The following is a 16,457-nucleotide window of genomic DNA, read 5'->3' on the forward strand; positions in this document are numbered from 1 at the left end:
CGAACAGCTTGTAACACTCCAAAGAGAAAGGAAAACTTGAAATCGCATCATATGACCCCTTTAAATTGTGTTCCGAAGATGAACGAAGGTCTTACGGGTTTCGAACAACACGAGGCTGAGTAATTAATGACAGTATTTTCATTTTTGGGTGAACTAACCCTTTAAGACATAACCGACTGTGTTTACGAGAATACTTGCAGAGACAATTATTTTGAGATAATTTTGTGTGTATGTGTTCATTCAGAAGCAAGGGTACACGGAATGCGGCTCTCCGTGCACACTTTGAAAGAGTGCGCGCAGAAACCGCTCCGAATGCGCACAAATGTTTTAAAACGCTTGAATGTTTAAATCGGCAAGACTTAGAAACAAGTAAACGATCAACTATGATCCGTTTCACCCCTACAAGCGAGTGAACAATGCAAATCAAGTTAGGAATTTAATTCAAAATAGCCCGTCGGGCAGGGCGGTGATATATTTTGGTTGCCCGAATGGAAAACACAATAGCCCCGGGACGTCGGGCTAGCGATTTTGCAAGCCCTGAAACGAATTAAATTTAAAGTCATTAAATGAGAAAAGCATCAAACAGACATTACAAAAAAGCCACTTTAGAAAGAAATATTTTATTGTATTAAACATAGAATGTTGACTTTTTTCTGTGGAATATAAAAGAAGATAATTTGAGCAATGTCTCAGTATTTTATTTTTTTTGTTCATACAATGGAAGTCAATGGTAACCAAAACAGTTTGGTTACCAACATTCTTCAAAATAACTTCTTTTATGTTCTGTGAAAGAAAGTCATACAGGTTTGAAATTACTTGACGGTGAGGAAATGATGCCAGAATTTCATTTTTGGGTGAACTAACCCTTTAATGTTTTTATTATTATTATTATTAATATGGAAATATTAAATTTTGTTTTGTAATTAAATGAAAGTCTAAATAAGAAACTAAAACTGCCAGTAGGTGGCGGTAAATGTCTCATTGAGTCTTTGAGTCATTCATTCATTCGATTCGTTCAAACTGCTGATTCATTCAGAAACGGATATACAGTATATATATATATATATATATAAAATAGAAGTCTATGGAATGTCCCCATTTAGATACAATGCTTATTTTGTGAATTCTAAATTCTATGACCAGATCTGCTGGAGAAGTCTCGTGTGACTTTCCAGCTCAAGGCTGAGAGAGACTACCATATCTTCTACCAGATCCTGTCTCAGAAGAAACCAGAACTATTAGGTGGGCAAAAATATGTTAAAACCAAACAGCTATAATTTAGTTCATCAACATTTTACAACAAAAATGTGTAACACTTTATTTTAAGGTGTCCTTGTTACATAAGTCACATGTACTTACTATTATAATAACAATTAATTATGCATAATTACATGCAAGTAACCCTAAACCAAACCGTAATCCACATGAAGTTCATTAATATTACTCAGTACTTATATGTATAATTACATTGGAACAAGGACACCTTAAAATAAAGTGTAACCCAAAAATGTATTAAAACATGATGTCTAAGTGTCTTGTGTCTTTTCTCTCAGAGATGCTGCTGATCACAGCAAACCCTTATGATTATGCCTTCATCTCTCAAGGAGAGACACAGGTGGCCTCTATTGATGATGCTGACGAGCTGATGGCTACAGATGTGCGTTATCTGAAATAGCTATGAAATCTATTTAATAAATCTTGACATTGTCTTCTTAAGATGAGGCATTAATCATGAAAAATTTGCTGTAGGAAGCGTTTGATGTGTTGGGCTTCACCCAAGAGGAGAAGAACGGCATCTACAAGCTGATTGGTGCCATCATGCACTACGGCAACATGAAGTTCAAGCAGAAGCAACGAGAGGAACAGGCAGAGGCTGATGGGACTGAGGGTCAGTATCAGGAGAAAATGCTGACAGGATGCATACATAGATTCATTACAGTCAACCTTCTTTTTAATTCATGTCAGATGCTGATAAATCAGCTTATCTGATGGGCCTGAACTCTGCTGATCTCATCAAGGCTCTCTGCCACCCAAGAGTCAAAGTAGGGAATGAGTGGGTCACAAAGGGACAGAATGTCCAGCAGGTGGAGACTACTTTGTGTTATCTTTAACATACTGTTTACAAAACAACCAAATGTCTATGCAGTGAGACTTACCATTAATTTACTCAACTTATCCCACAAAAAGGTGTACTATGCCATTGGTGCTCTGTCAAAGTCAGTGTACGAGAAGATGTTCCTCTGGATGGTTGTGAGAATCAACCAATCCCTGGACACCAAACAGCCTCGCCAGTACTTCATTGGTGTGCTGGACATTGCTGGATTTGAGATCTTTGATGTAAGTATTTGATTTTGTTTCCTATTAGTCACTCTTCTGGATCTAGACACAATTCAGCTGTCACCAGTGAGTAAGGTTTCCGGGTTGCTCAAGGGAACTGTCCATGTAACATAAGATGGCAATATTTAATTGCAGATGTAGTGTATGGCTATGTATGCCTTGAAAGTCCAATTTCACTGGACCGTTATATGATGATAAACAATGTATTAGATTGTACATTATCATAATTAACTGATATCCAAATTACCTAAATGTACAATTATAGATTATATAATTCTAATGCATAGTTACAGACCCATGAGCTGGTTTGGCACAAGTTTCTTTTCTGTCTTCTATTGAAGGAAGATGCGGGACAGAGAGTCTTTTTTATAGCCAATAAACTTTAGTTTATATCAGCAAAATCCCAATTTGCTACCAGCTACCGCTGTTCATGGAAGGTGGAATTGGGGGGAGGGGATGCTCTTATAGAAAGTGTATAATTGGGAAAAATTTTTTACTGTACATACTTGTCTAAATAAAACTTGCCAAGATTATTTTTGATCCATTAATCTAGAATTGTTCCTTTTAAATAGTGTTTGTTTGATTAAAGTTTATTTAGTCATTTTTCAGGAGTACATTGGCAATTGGATAGTATAGAAATACATTTTACAGATAAATTTGCATAAATTGTGACATTCCATTAAAAAATAACAATGTGTCACTCTGTGGCTATATGTTTTATACCCATGTTGAAAACACTGTTAATCTGTTCTAGTTCAACACCTTTGAGCAGATGTGCATCAACTTCACTAATGAGAAGTTGCAGCAGTTCTTCAACCATCACATGTTTGTGTTGGAGCAAGAGGAATACAAGAAGGAGGGTATTGAATGGGTGTTCATTGACTTTGGCATGGACTTGCAGGCTTGTATTGATCTCATTGAAAAGGTGAGTTTTTAAATTTGAGAGATATCAGGTATTGGATCAACAATTCTCAGCTAATTTGAAACTCCTTTCTCTATTGTTTGCTAGCCCATGGGTATCATGTCCATTCTTGAAGAGGAGTGCATGTTCCCCAAAGCCAGTGATGCAACATTCAAAGCTAAGCTTTATGATAACCATTTGGGGAAATCAAACAACTTCCAGAAGCCCAGGATTATCAAGGGTAAACCAGAGGCCCATTTCGCCCTGGTTCACTACGCTGGCACAGTTGACTACAACATCAATAACTGGCTGGTGAAGAACAAGGATCCTCTTAATGAGACGGTTGTTGGCCTGTATCAGAAGTCCACCATGAAACTGTTGTCTAACCTGTTTGCTAATTATGCTGGAGCTGAATCAGGTGTGTTTTTTTTTTTGTTGATGTCAAAGGGGGAAAAATCTGAGACAATTAAGGATTTGATTAAAGGTTAATTTTTAAGAAAAAACAAAGTTTGTTTCTTGCAACAGCCTTGGCGGAAGGTGGCGGCAAAATAAAGGAGAAGAAGAAAAAGGGCTCTTCTTTCCAGACAGTGTCTGCTCTTCACCGGGTAACATATAGTGTTTTTCACACTAAAAATTATTACTGTAATATATTATGATTTGGCTCCTTAATCTTTTTAAACAGCGTGACAACCTCAAATATATGTTGACAGAGTGATGGATAATATCTATCCACAGGAGAACCTGAACAAGCTGATGACCAACTTGAGGTCAACTCACCCTCACTTTGTGCGCTGCATCATCCCCAATGAGACTAAGACTCCTGGGGCGATGGAGAATCCTCTGGTCATGCACCAGCTGCGCTGTAATGGTGTGCTGGAGGGCATCAGAATCTGCAGAAAGGGATTCCCCAACAGGATCCTGTATGGAGATTTCAAGCAGAGGTACATTCACTTATGAATACAGGACATCTGAGTTGCACTTGGGTGAAAAATGTATGCACTTCACCAAAAATAATTATTATCCAATATTATCCAACTATTATGCAACAACAGATATCGTATACGCAGAAAGGGCTTCCCCAACAGGATCCTGTATGGAGATTTCAAGCAAAGGTACATTCACTTATGAATACAAGTCACACTTGGGTCAAAAACTTACTGACTTTCTGGTCAAAAATGCAATATTTAATATTTCTCATTCAAAATTGTTTCTTATTTGGTTTTCCAAAAACAATTATTATCTAATTTATGGAATAACAGATATCGTATCCTGAACCCTGCTGCCATTCCAGAGGGTCAGTTCATTGACAGCAGGAAAGGAGCTGAGAAGTTATTGGGCTCTTTGGACATTGACCACAACCAGTACAAGTTTGGACATACTAAGGTACCCTAAAAAAAATGTCTAGTTTAGTTTATTTATTATATGAAAAAAAAAAACATTACAAAAACACTGGACAATTAAATAATGTGACATTGGCATGCATAGAATGATCACTTTCATAATTTAAGGCTGAAAATTAAGAGACCCTTTTTATTCCCCAAGGTGTTCTTCAAGGCTGGTCTTCTGGGTACTCTTGAAGAGATGCGAGATGACCGTCTTGCTCTCATCATTACTGGTATTCAAGCAAGAGCTCGTGGTCTTCTCTCAAGAATTGAGTTCCAGAAGATTGTTGATCGCAGGTAAAGCTTTAGGCAATAATTACCAGAAGAATGCCACTGGTATACTTCATATGATGTATATGAACTAATTTTGTGTCATATTGCAGAGATGCCTTGCTTGTGATCCAGTGGAACGTACGTGCCTTCATGGGTGTCAAGAATTGGCCCTGGATGAAGCTCTACTTCAAGATCAAACCGCTGCTAAGATCTGCTGAAGCAGAGAAAGAAATGGCAAACATGAAGGAAGAATTCCTGAAGTTGAAGGAGGCTTATGCCAAATCTGAAGCTCGCAGAAAGGAGCTTGAAGAAAAGATGGTTTCTCTTCTCCAAGAGAAGAACGACCTGCAACTTCAAGTCCAAACTGTAAGTTTATGATTTAATGAATAATTAATAAAATGTATAATTAAAATTTAGAGTTGCAAAGACATTAAAATTAATGCAAAGAATTTTCTGTATCTGTCAACAGGAGCAAGATAATCTTTGCGATGCTGAGGAGAGATGTGAGGGTCTGATCAAGAACAAGATCCAGTTTGAAGCCAAAGTCAAAGAGCTGACTGAGAGACTGGAGGATGAAGAAGAAATGAATGCTGAGCTGACTGCCAAGAAACGAAAGCTGGAGGATGAATGTTCTGAGCTCAAGAAGGACATTGATGATCTTGAACTCACTCTGGCCAAAGTGGAGAAAGAGAAACATGCCACTGAGAACAAGGTCAGTTTTCAACACTGAACATGTCTGAGATGTAAGATTGGTTTGCTAGGAGTCTCCTGATACAATTACACAATTCTGTAGGTTAAAAACCTGACAGAAGAGATGGCAGCTTTGGATGAGATCATTGCTAAGCTGACAAAGGAGAAGAAAGCTCTTCAGGAGGCCCATCAGCAAACGCTGGATGACCTCCAGAGTGAGGAAGACAAAGTCAACACTCTCACCAAAGCCAAAGCCAAGCTGGAGCAACAAGTGGATGATGTGAGTGGTTTGTTGATATTTATGATGTAAATGAACCATGATGGGAAAAAAAGATAAATAAAATACTCTGTTATTGTCCTTCCAGCTTGAGGGTTCCCTGGAACAGGAAAAGAAGCTTCGTATGGATCTGGAGAGGGCAAAGAGGAAGCTTGAGGGAGACTTAAAGTTGACCCAAGAGAGCGTGATGGACCTGGAAAATGACAAACAACAACTGGAAGAGAGGATTAAAAAGTGTGTTTTCCAGGGGGTGAAATAATTTTACCACAATACTAATAACAATCAGAGTCCTTATTGATATATTTTATTAAATATTTTCTGCAACACAGGAAAGATTTTGAGATCAGCCAGCTCAATAGCAAGATTGAAGATGAACTGGCAATGGCAGCCCAACTCCAGAAGAAACTGAAGGAGTTGCAGGTAAAATTCATCATTCTTAATAGTTTACATATTTGGACAGTTAGGAATTCTAGCTTTAACTTTGATTTTCCTTACAATACCAGGCTCGTATTGAAGAGCTGGAGGAAGAGCTGGAGGCTGAGAGAGCCGCTCGTGCCAAAGTTGAGAAACAGAGAGCTGATCTGTCCAGAGAACTGGAGGAGATCAGCGAGAGGCTGGAGGAGGCTGGTGGAGCCACTGCTGCCCAGATCGAGATGAACAAGAAACGTGAAGCAGAGTTACAGAAACTGCGCAGAGACCTTGAAGAGGCCACTCTGCAACATGAGGCTACCGCTGCTACACTGAGGAAGAAACATGCTGACAGTGTAGCTGATCTGGGAGAGCAGATTGACAACCTTCAGAGAGTGAAGCAGAAGCTGGAGAAAGAGAAGAGTGAACTCAGACTGGAACTGGACGATGTGGTCTCCAACATGGAGCAGCTTGTAAAGGCTAAGGTGATGATTTCTTTCCATGTTTTCTTGTGTTGTCAGCTTTATACATCCACTGTGCTGCTTCAATTTTGTTCAATTGAATGTCTATACAGGCAAACTTTGAGAAAATGTGCAGGACCCTTGAGGACCAGATGTCAGAATATAGAACAAAATACGAAGAAGGACAACGCAGCATCAATGACTTAACCATGCAAAAAGCTAGGCTGCAAACAGAAAATGGTATGTACTCTGATAGGCTATTACTTCAGTTGTTTTTTTAGACATATTCCTAAGATCACACACTACTTTCTGTAATGCAATGGTTATACTTCTATCTAGGGGAGCTTTCTAGACAGCTGGAAGAGAAAGATTCCTTGGTCTCTCAGCTAACAAGAGGCAAGCAGTCCTACACCCAGCAGATTGAGGACCTCAAACGACAACTAGAGGAGGAAATTAAGGTATTTTATTTTTTCAAAGAATTTATTACATGTACATTTAATCATTTATCCAAAGCGACTTTCAAATGATGGCAACAGAAGCAATCAAAACAACAAAAGAGCAACAATATATAAGTGTTGTGACAAATCCCAGATACTCTAATACAGTACAAGTAGCAAGGTTGTTTTTAATAATAAATAAAAACAAGTAGATAGAATAGAATAAGAATAGAGAACGCTAGTGTTAGAGGGTCAAGTTGAATTTCCATTGCATTTCTATGTATACTGTTAACTATAAATTTTATAAATGTTCATAGGCTAAGAATGCCCTGGCTCATGCAGTTCAGTCTGCTCGTCATGATGCTGATCTGCTGAGGGAACAGTATGAGGAGGAGCAAGAAGCCAAAGCTGAGCTGCAGCGGAGTCTGTCCAAGGCAAACTCTGAGGTGGCTCAATGGAGAACCAAGTATGAAACTGATGCCATCCAGAGGACTGAGGAGCTGGAGGATGCTAAGTATGAAACAAGAAATACAGTATTTCATATAGTTCGATTGGTCTATAAAAATCTTGATCTTATTGAAAGACAAAAGCCTCACTAAGTTGTTTTGGAACTATTTCTGTTTATTCATAAAGGAAGAAACTTGCCCAGCGTCTGCAAGATGCTGAAGAAGCTGTGGAAGCAGTCAATGCTAAATGCTCCTCACTGGAGAAGACCAAGCACAGGCTGCAGAATGAGATTGAAGATCTCATGGTGGATGTGGAGAGATCCAATGCTGCTGCTGCTGCTCTGGACAAGAAGCAAAGAAACTTTGACAAGGTGAATAAACATACTGTTAAAGAAATAACCTTTCATTGTTTTACGCTGAGCTCCAACAGCAGTTACTCAAAGTCTCTGAAACTATCAAACAGGTCCTAGCTGAATGGAAGCAGAAATATGAGGAGTCTCAGAGTGAGCTGGAAAGCTCCCAGAAGGAAGCCAGATCTCTGAGCACTGAACTATTCAAACTGAAGAACTCTTATGAGGAGTCTCTGGATCATTTGGAGACCATGAAGAGAGAAAACAAGAACCTCCAAGGTGCCCTTTGTTTATTAGTCATCTAAGAATTCACATATCACAAAATGTAAATATTTCTCTTGACTTTTTATGCATTAACCTATATTACCTTCCCTAAAAACAGAGGAGATTGCTGATCTCACTGAACAAATTGGTGAGAGTGGAAAGAACATTCATGAACTAGAGAAAATTCGTAAGCAGTTGGAGCAGGAAAAAGCTGAAATTCAAGCAGCTCTGGAGGAAGCTGAGGTATATCTAGATATCTAATTGTTGATATTTTTAGTGTTTTTGTGTATTAATTCAAAATAAAACAATAATGGGTATTCTAATAGAAGTGAACATGCTTTTTAATAACTAAGTTAACTGATCTGTCAGGGCTCCCTGGAGCATGAAGAAGGAAAGATTCTTAGAGCTCAACTGGAGTTCAGCCAGATCAAAGCTGACATTGAACGTAAGCTGTCTGAGAAAGATGAAGAAATGGAGCAGGCCAAGAGGAATCAGCAGAGAATGATTGATACCCTGCAGAGCTCACTGGAATCAGAGACTCGCAGCAGGTCATCATTACTGGTATTCAAGCAAGAGCTCGTGGTCTTCTCTCAAGAATTGAGTTCCAGAAGATTGTTGATCGCAGGTAAAGCTTTAGGCAATAATTACCAGAAGAATGCCACTGGTATACTTCATATGATGTATATGAACTAATTTTGTGTCATATTGCAGAGATGCCTTGCTTGTGATCCAGTGGAACGTACGTGCCTTCATGGGTGTCAAGAATTGGCCCTGGATGAAGCTCTACTTCAAGATCAAACCGCTGCTAAGATCTGCTGAAGCAGAGAAAGAAATGGCAAACATGAAGGAAGAATTCCTGAAGTTGAAGGAGGCTTATGCCAAATCTGAAGCTCGCAGAAAGGAGCTTGAAGAAAAGATGGTTTCTCTTCTCCAAGAGAAGAACGACCTGCAACTTCAAGTCCAAACTGTAAGTTTATGATTTAATGAATAATTAATAAAATGTATAATTAAAATTTAGAGTTGCAAAGACATTAAAATTAATGCAAAGAATTTTCTGTATCTGTCAACAGGAGCAAGATAATCTTTGCGATGCTGAGGAGAGATGTGAGGGTCTGATCAAGAACAAGATCCAGCTTGAGGCCAAAGTCAAAGAGCTGACTGAGAGACTGGAGGATGAAGAAGAAATGAATGCTGAGCTGACTGCCAAGAAACGAAAGCTGGAGGATGAATGTTCTGAGCTCAAGAAGGACATTGATGATCTTGAACTCACTCTGGCCAAAGTGGAGAAAGAGAAACATGCCACTGAGAACAAGGTCAGTTTTCAACACTGAAAATGTCTGAGATGTAAGATTGGTTTGCTAGGAGTCTCCTGATACAATTACACAATTATGTAGGTTAAAAACCTGACAGAAGAGATGGCAGCTTTGGATGAGATCATTGCTAAGCTGACAAAGGAGAAGAAAGCTCTTCAGGAGGCCCATCAGCAAACGCTGGATGACCTCCAGAGTGAGGAAGACAAAGTCAACACTCTCACCAAAGCCAAAGCCAAGCTGGAGCAACAAGTGGATGATGTGAGTGGTTTGTTGATATTTATGATGTAAATGAACCATGATGGGAAAAAAAGATAAATAAAATACTCTGTTATTGTCCTTCCAGCTTGAGGGTTCCCTGGAACAGGAAAAGAAGCTTCGTATGGATCTGGAGAGGGCAAAGAGGAAGCTTGAGGGAGACTTAAAGTTGACCCAAGAGAGCGTGATGGACCTGGAAAATGACAAACAGCAACTGGAAGAGAGGATTAAAAAGTGTGTTTTACAAAGAGGGTGAAATAATTATTCAAGAATACAGTTCACAATCTGAATTCTTATTAACAGTGCCAATCAAATACTTTCTGCAACACAGGAAGGATTTTGAGATCAGCCAGCTCAACAGCAAGATTGAAGATGAGCTAACAATGGCAGCCCAACTCCAGAAGAAACTGAAGGAGTTGCAGGTAAAATTCATCATTCTTAATAGTTTACATATTTGGACAGTTAGGAATTCTAGCTTTAACTTTGATTTTCCTTACAATACCAGGCTCGTATTGAAGAGCTGGAGGAAGAGCTGGAGGCTGAGAGAGCTGCTCGTGCCAAAGTTGAGAAACAGAGAGCTGATCTGTCCAGAGAACTGGAGGAGATCAGCGAGAGGTTGGAGGAGGCTGGTGGAGCCACTGCTGCCCAGAGTGAGATTAACAAGAAACGTGAAACTGAGTTCCAAAAACTACGCCGAGACCTTGAAGAGGCCACTCTGCAACATGAGGCCACTGCGGCTACACTGAGGAAGAAACATGCCGACAGTGTAGCTGATCTGGGAGAGCAGATTGACAACCTTCAGAGAGTGAAGCAGAAGCTGGAGAAAGAGAAGAGTGAACTCAGACTGGAACTGGACGATGTGGTCTCCAACATGGAGCAGCTTGTAAAGGCTAAGGTGATGATTTCTTTCCATGTTTTCTTGTGTTGTCAGCTTTATACATCCACTGTGCTGCTTCAATTTTGTTCAATTGAATGTCTATACAGGCAAACTTTGAGAAAATGTGCAGGACCCTTGAGGACCAGATGTCAGAATATAGAACAAAATACGAAGAAGGACAACGCAGCATCAATGACTTAACCATGCAAAAAGCTAGGCTGCAAACAGAAAATGGTATGTACTCTGATAGGCTATTACTTCAGTTGTTTTTTTAGACATATTCCTAAGATCACACACTACTTTCTGTAATGCAATGGTTATACTTCTATCTAGGGGAGCTTTCTAGACAGCTGGAAGAGAAAGATTCCTTGGTCTCTCAGCTAACAAGAGGCAAGCAGTCCTACACCCAGCAGATTGAGGACCTCAAACGACAACTAGAGGAGGAAATTAAGGTATTTTATTTTTTCAAAGAATTTATTACATGTACATTTAATCATTTATCCAAAGCGACTTTCAAATGATGGCAACAGAAGCAATCAAAACAACAAAAGAGCAACAATATATAAGTGTTGTGACAAATCCCAGATACTCTAATACAGTACAAGTAGCAAGGTTTTTTTTAATAATAAATAAAAACAAGTAGATAGAATAGAATAAGAATAGAGAACGCTAGTGTTAGAGGGTCAAGTTGAATTTCCATTGCATTTCTATGTATACTGTTAACTATAAATTTTCAATGTTCATAGGCTAAGAATGCCCTGGCTCATGCAGTTCAGTCTGCCCGTCATGATGCTGATCTGCTGAGGGAACAGTATGAGGAGGAGCAAGAAGCCAAAGCTGAGCTGCAGCGTAGTCTGTCCAAAGCAAACTCTGAGGTGGCTCAGTGGAGAACCAAGTATGAAACTGATGCCATCCAGAGGACTGAGGCGCTGGAGGATGCCAAGTAAGTAGCGGGAAATATACTATCCAGAGGACTGAGGAGCTGGAGGATGCTAAGTATGAAACAAGAAATACAGTATTTCATATAGTTCGATTGGTCTATAAAAATCTTGATCTTATTGAAAGACAAAAGCCTCACTAAGTTGTTTTGGAACTATTTCTGTTTATTCATAAAGGAAGAAACTTGCCCAGCGTCTGCAAGATGCTGAAGAAGCTGTGGAAGCAGTCAATGCTAAATGCTCCTCACTGGAGAAGACCAAGCACAGGCTGCAGAATGAGATTGAAGATCTCATGGTGGATGTGGAGAGATCCAATGCTGCTGCTGCTGCTCTGGACAAGAAGCAAAGAAACTTTGACAAGGTGAATAAACATACTGTTAAAGAAATAACCTTTCATTGTTTTACGCTGAGCTCCAACAGCAGTTACTCAAAGTCTCTGAAACTATCAAACAGGTCCTAGCTGAATGGAAGCAGAAATATGAGGAGTCTCAGAGTGAGCTGGAAAGCTCCCAGAAGGAAGCCAGATCTCTGAGCACTGAACTATTCAAACTGAAGAACTCTTATGAGGAGTCTCTGGATCATTTGGAGACCATGAAGAGAGAAAACAAGAACCTCCAAGGTGCCCTTTGTTTATTAGTCATCTAAGAATTCACATATCACGAAATGTAAATATTTCTCTTTGCTTTTTATGCATTAACCTATATTACCTTCCCTAAAAACAGAGGAGATTGCTGATCTCACTGAACAAATTGGTGAGAGTGGAAAGAACATTGAACATTCATGGAAAATTCGTAAGCAGTTGGAGCAGGAAAAAGCTGAAATTCAAGCAGCTCTGGAGGAAGCAGGAAGCTGTCTAGATATCTAATTGTTGATATTTTTAGTGTTTTTGTGTATTAATTCAAAATAAAACAATAATGGGTATTCTAATAGAAGTGAACATGCTTTTTAATAACTAAGTTAACTGATCTGTCAGGGCTCCCTGGAGCATGAAGAAGGAAAGATTCTTAGAGCTCAACTGGAGTTCAGCCAGATCAAAGCTGACATTGAACGTAAGCTGTCTGAGAAAACTGGAGTTCAAAGCTGACATTGAACGTAAGCTGTCGGAGAAAGATGAAGAAATGGAGCAGGCCAAGAGGGCCAAGAGGAGAATGATTGATACCCTGCAGAGCTCACTGGAATCAGAGACTCGCAGCAGGGAGCAGCAGGATTCAAACCCACACCCCTCAAAGAGACTAGTCTTATGCTACAGCTATGGGCCATTCTCCATAACAGAAAATGTTAATTTTAAATATCTTTTAGGCTAAGAATGCCCTGGCTCATGCAGTTCAGTCTGCTCGTCATGATTCTGAACTGCTGAGGGAACAGTTTGAGGAGGAGCAAGAAGCCAAAGCTGAGCTGCAGCGCAGTATGTCCAAGGCAAACTCTGAGGTGGCTCAGTGGAGAACCAAGTATGAAACTGATGCCATCCAGAGGACTGAGGAGCTGGAGGATGCTAAGTATGAAACAAGAAATACAGTATTTCATATAGTTCGATTGGTCTATAAAAATCTTGATCTTATTGAAAGACAAAAGCCTCACTAAATTGTTTTGGAACTATTTCTGTTTATTCATAAAGGAAGAAACTTGCCCAGCGTCTGCAAGATGCTGAAGAAGCTGTGGAAGCAGTCAATGCTAAATGCTCCTCACTGGAGAAGACCAAGCACAGGCTGCAGAATGAGATTGAAGATCTCATGGTGGATGTGGAGAGATCCAATGCTGCTGCTGCTGCTCTGGACAAGAAGCAAAGGAACTTTGACAAGGTAATACAAACAAATTAAAATTTCATAATATTAATATTTATTACTTTGATTATTTTATTAGTAATTAACTAAGCACCTAATTAAATGCCTAATTAGGTTTTGGCTGAGTGGAAGCAGAAGTATGAGGAGTCCCAAACTGAACTAGAAAGTGCCCAGAAAGAGTCTAGATCTCTGAGCACTGAACTGTTCAAACTGAAGAACTCTTATGAGGAGTCGCTGGATCATCTGGAGACCATGAAGAGAGAAAACAAGAACCTCCAAGGTGCCCTTTGTTTATTAGTCATCTAAGAATTCACATATCACGAAATGTAAATATTTCTCTTTGCTTTTTATGCATTAACCTATATTACCTTCCCTAAAAACAGAGGAGATTGCTGATCTCACTGAACAAATTGGTGAGAGTGGAAAGAACATTCATGAACTAGAGAAAATTCGTAAGCAGTTGGAGCAGGAAAAAGCTGAAATTCAAGCAGCTCTGGAGGAAGCTGAGGTATATCTAGATATCTAATTGTTGATATTTTTAGTGTTTTTGTGTATTAATTCAAAATAAAACAATAATGGGTATTCTAATAGAAGTGAACATGCTTTTTAATAACTAAGTTAACTGATCTGTCAGGGCTCCCTGGAGCATGAAGAAGGAAAGATTCTTAGAGCTCAACTGGAGTTCAGCCAGATCAAAGCTGACATTGAACGTAAGCTGTCTGAGAAAGATGAAGAAATGGAGCAGGCCAAGAGGAATCAGCAGAGAATGATTGATACCCTGCAGAGCTCACTGGAATCAGAGACTCGCAGCAGGAATGAAGCTCTCAGACTGAAGAAGAAGATGGAGGGAGACCTCAATGAGATGGAGATTCAGCTCAGCCAGGCTAACAGACAGGCATCAGAAGCCCAGAAGCAACTCAAGGGTCTTCATGGACATCTCAAAGTATGCTAGATTTTTTTTTCACCAAAAATTTGTAATGCAAAAGTGAAATCTCATAAAGTTCTGCAGTCTTTTAATTTATAAAAAATGGTACTTTACAGGATATCCAAATTCAGCTGGATGACACTCTTCGCAGTAATGATGATCTCAAAGAGAACATCGCCATTGTGGAGAGACGCAACAATCTGCTGCAGGCTGAACTGGATGAGCTGAGATCCCTGGTGGAACAGACTGAGAGAGGAAGGAAACTGGCTGAGCAGGAACTGCTGGACATCAGCGAGAGAGTCCAGCTCCTGCATTCTCAGGTATGACACCTCTGTACTAGACAAACACAAGTAAAACCCTCACAATATCATCTAGAAACTATATGAATGTAAATATTGTATATGTTTAGAACACAAGTCTGCTGAATCAGAAGAAGAAGCTGGAGGGAGATAATTCTCAGCTTCAGACTGAGGTTGAGGAGGCAGTACAGGAGTGCAGGAATGCATGAAGAAGAACATGGAGCAAACCATCAAGGACCTGCAGCACCGTCTGGATGAAGCTGAGCAGATCGCCATGAAGGGAGGCAAGAAGCAGGTCCAGAAATTGGAAGCCAGGGTTAGTTTCTGAAACTCAGGTCTTAACAATGCATTTTCTTTTCACACATATTGTATGTTTGTTATTATTTATGAATATATGTACTCAGAGCTTCAAAATTGGTCAGTTTGAAATTATTTTGGATTTCTCTAGGTGAGAGAGCTGGAAAATGAGGTGGAGATAGAACAGAGAAAGGCGAGCGAGTCTGTGAAAGGAGTTCGTAAATATGAGAGACGCATCAAGGAGCTCACCTACCAGGTCACTTTCTCTGATATATAAATGTCTTTTTATTCATGCAAAGATTTTATGAAACAACACAAATAGTGACAAAGTCAATTTATGCCCTATGACTACATATACAGACTGAGGAGGACCGTAAGAATCTGGCACGTCTTCAGGACCTGGTGGACAAACTCCAGCTGAAGGTCAAGTCCTACAAGAGAACTGCTGAGGAGGCGGTATGTTAAAGTTAATTTCAGTAACAATGTATGCATTTATTGAAATCTAAAGACATTTTAATCATGCTTATGTTTAAAAAATAAAAATAAAAAAAAAATAGCGATGTCGGAAGAATTGACTAAATTTGTATATTTATCTTAATCTGGAGACTACAAAAAAAACTCAAAATATGCCTAGTCCCCCAGCTGAGTCTGGCTCCTCAGTGTTTTTCCCTGAACTTCCTAAACGGCTTATGAAGTTTCCTTTCTAAGACAAAGTTACATTTTGCTTGCTCACTGTAAGCTTTCATATAGCTTAAGCATGATTGCCATGATTTTCTGGGTTGAATCAATTTGGATTGTGATTAAATTAAAATAAAAATGTGACTTGATTGCTTGGCATAGAATTGCTTGAAAAAATATTTTCATGTGTTTTCAGGAGGAACAGGCCAATTCCAATCTGGGCAAGTTCCGTAAACTTCAGCATGAGCTGGATGAAGCAGAGGAGAGGGCTGATATTGCTGAATCTCAGGTCAACAAGCTGAGAGCTAAGAGCAGAGACACTAGCGCTAAGGTAAGTGTTTGTTTTCAGCATACAAATGTTAAATGATTTGGCAGATGTGATGCATATATCTTTTACTGAAAGTAAACTCTAAAGCAAACTAAAGGAACTATTTAACTGTGTCAACCTACACATAAATGTTTCAATAATTTTTGTGGAAAACAATATTCTGTTGCCACAAAAGCCTTGATAAGCAGAGCTAATGGCAACTCCATTGAGAAATATGTTAGTGCAATTAAATTTTGCAAGAAAACATTTAATGAATCCTAAACAACTATTTTCATGGGCAAAATTTATTACATTTTTTAACAAGACAGATTAATCTTACGTCTTTTTTCTCCCTTGAACAGAAAGGACATGATGAGGAATGAAGCTCTGCCATCTCTCAAAATCTGTTGTGTCTCTTTGAATCCATTAGTCTCTAGATCAATAGAATAAAGCAAATGTGCAGATGAAACTTTTGCCACATTGTGTTATTTAAAAACTAAATTGGCATCATCACAAGAGGTATAAACTGTGTGCTTTACATAACTAAGTCAAATCAAAGAG

At 39.2% G+C, this 16,457-nt stretch overlaps 1 pseudogene; it reads left to right on the forward strand.

Annotated features, from left to right (window-relative positions):
* Nucleotides 1–16,382, forward strand: part of LOC107686834 (myosin-7-like) — a 21,595-nt pseudogene extending 5,213 nt beyond the window's left edge.
* The last annotated feature ends 75 nt before the right edge of the window (nucleotides 16,383–16,457 follow it).

This window comes from Sinocyclocheilus anshuiensis, unplaced genomic scaffold (genome assembly GCF_001515605.1).
Source record: "Sinocyclocheilus anshuiensis isolate Anshui unplaced genomic scaffold, SAMN03320099.WGS_v1.1 scaffold601, whole genome shotgun sequence".
Lineage (NCBI taxonomy): Eukaryota > Metazoa > Chordata > Actinopteri > Cypriniformes > Cyprinidae > Sinocyclocheilus > Sinocyclocheilus anshuiensis.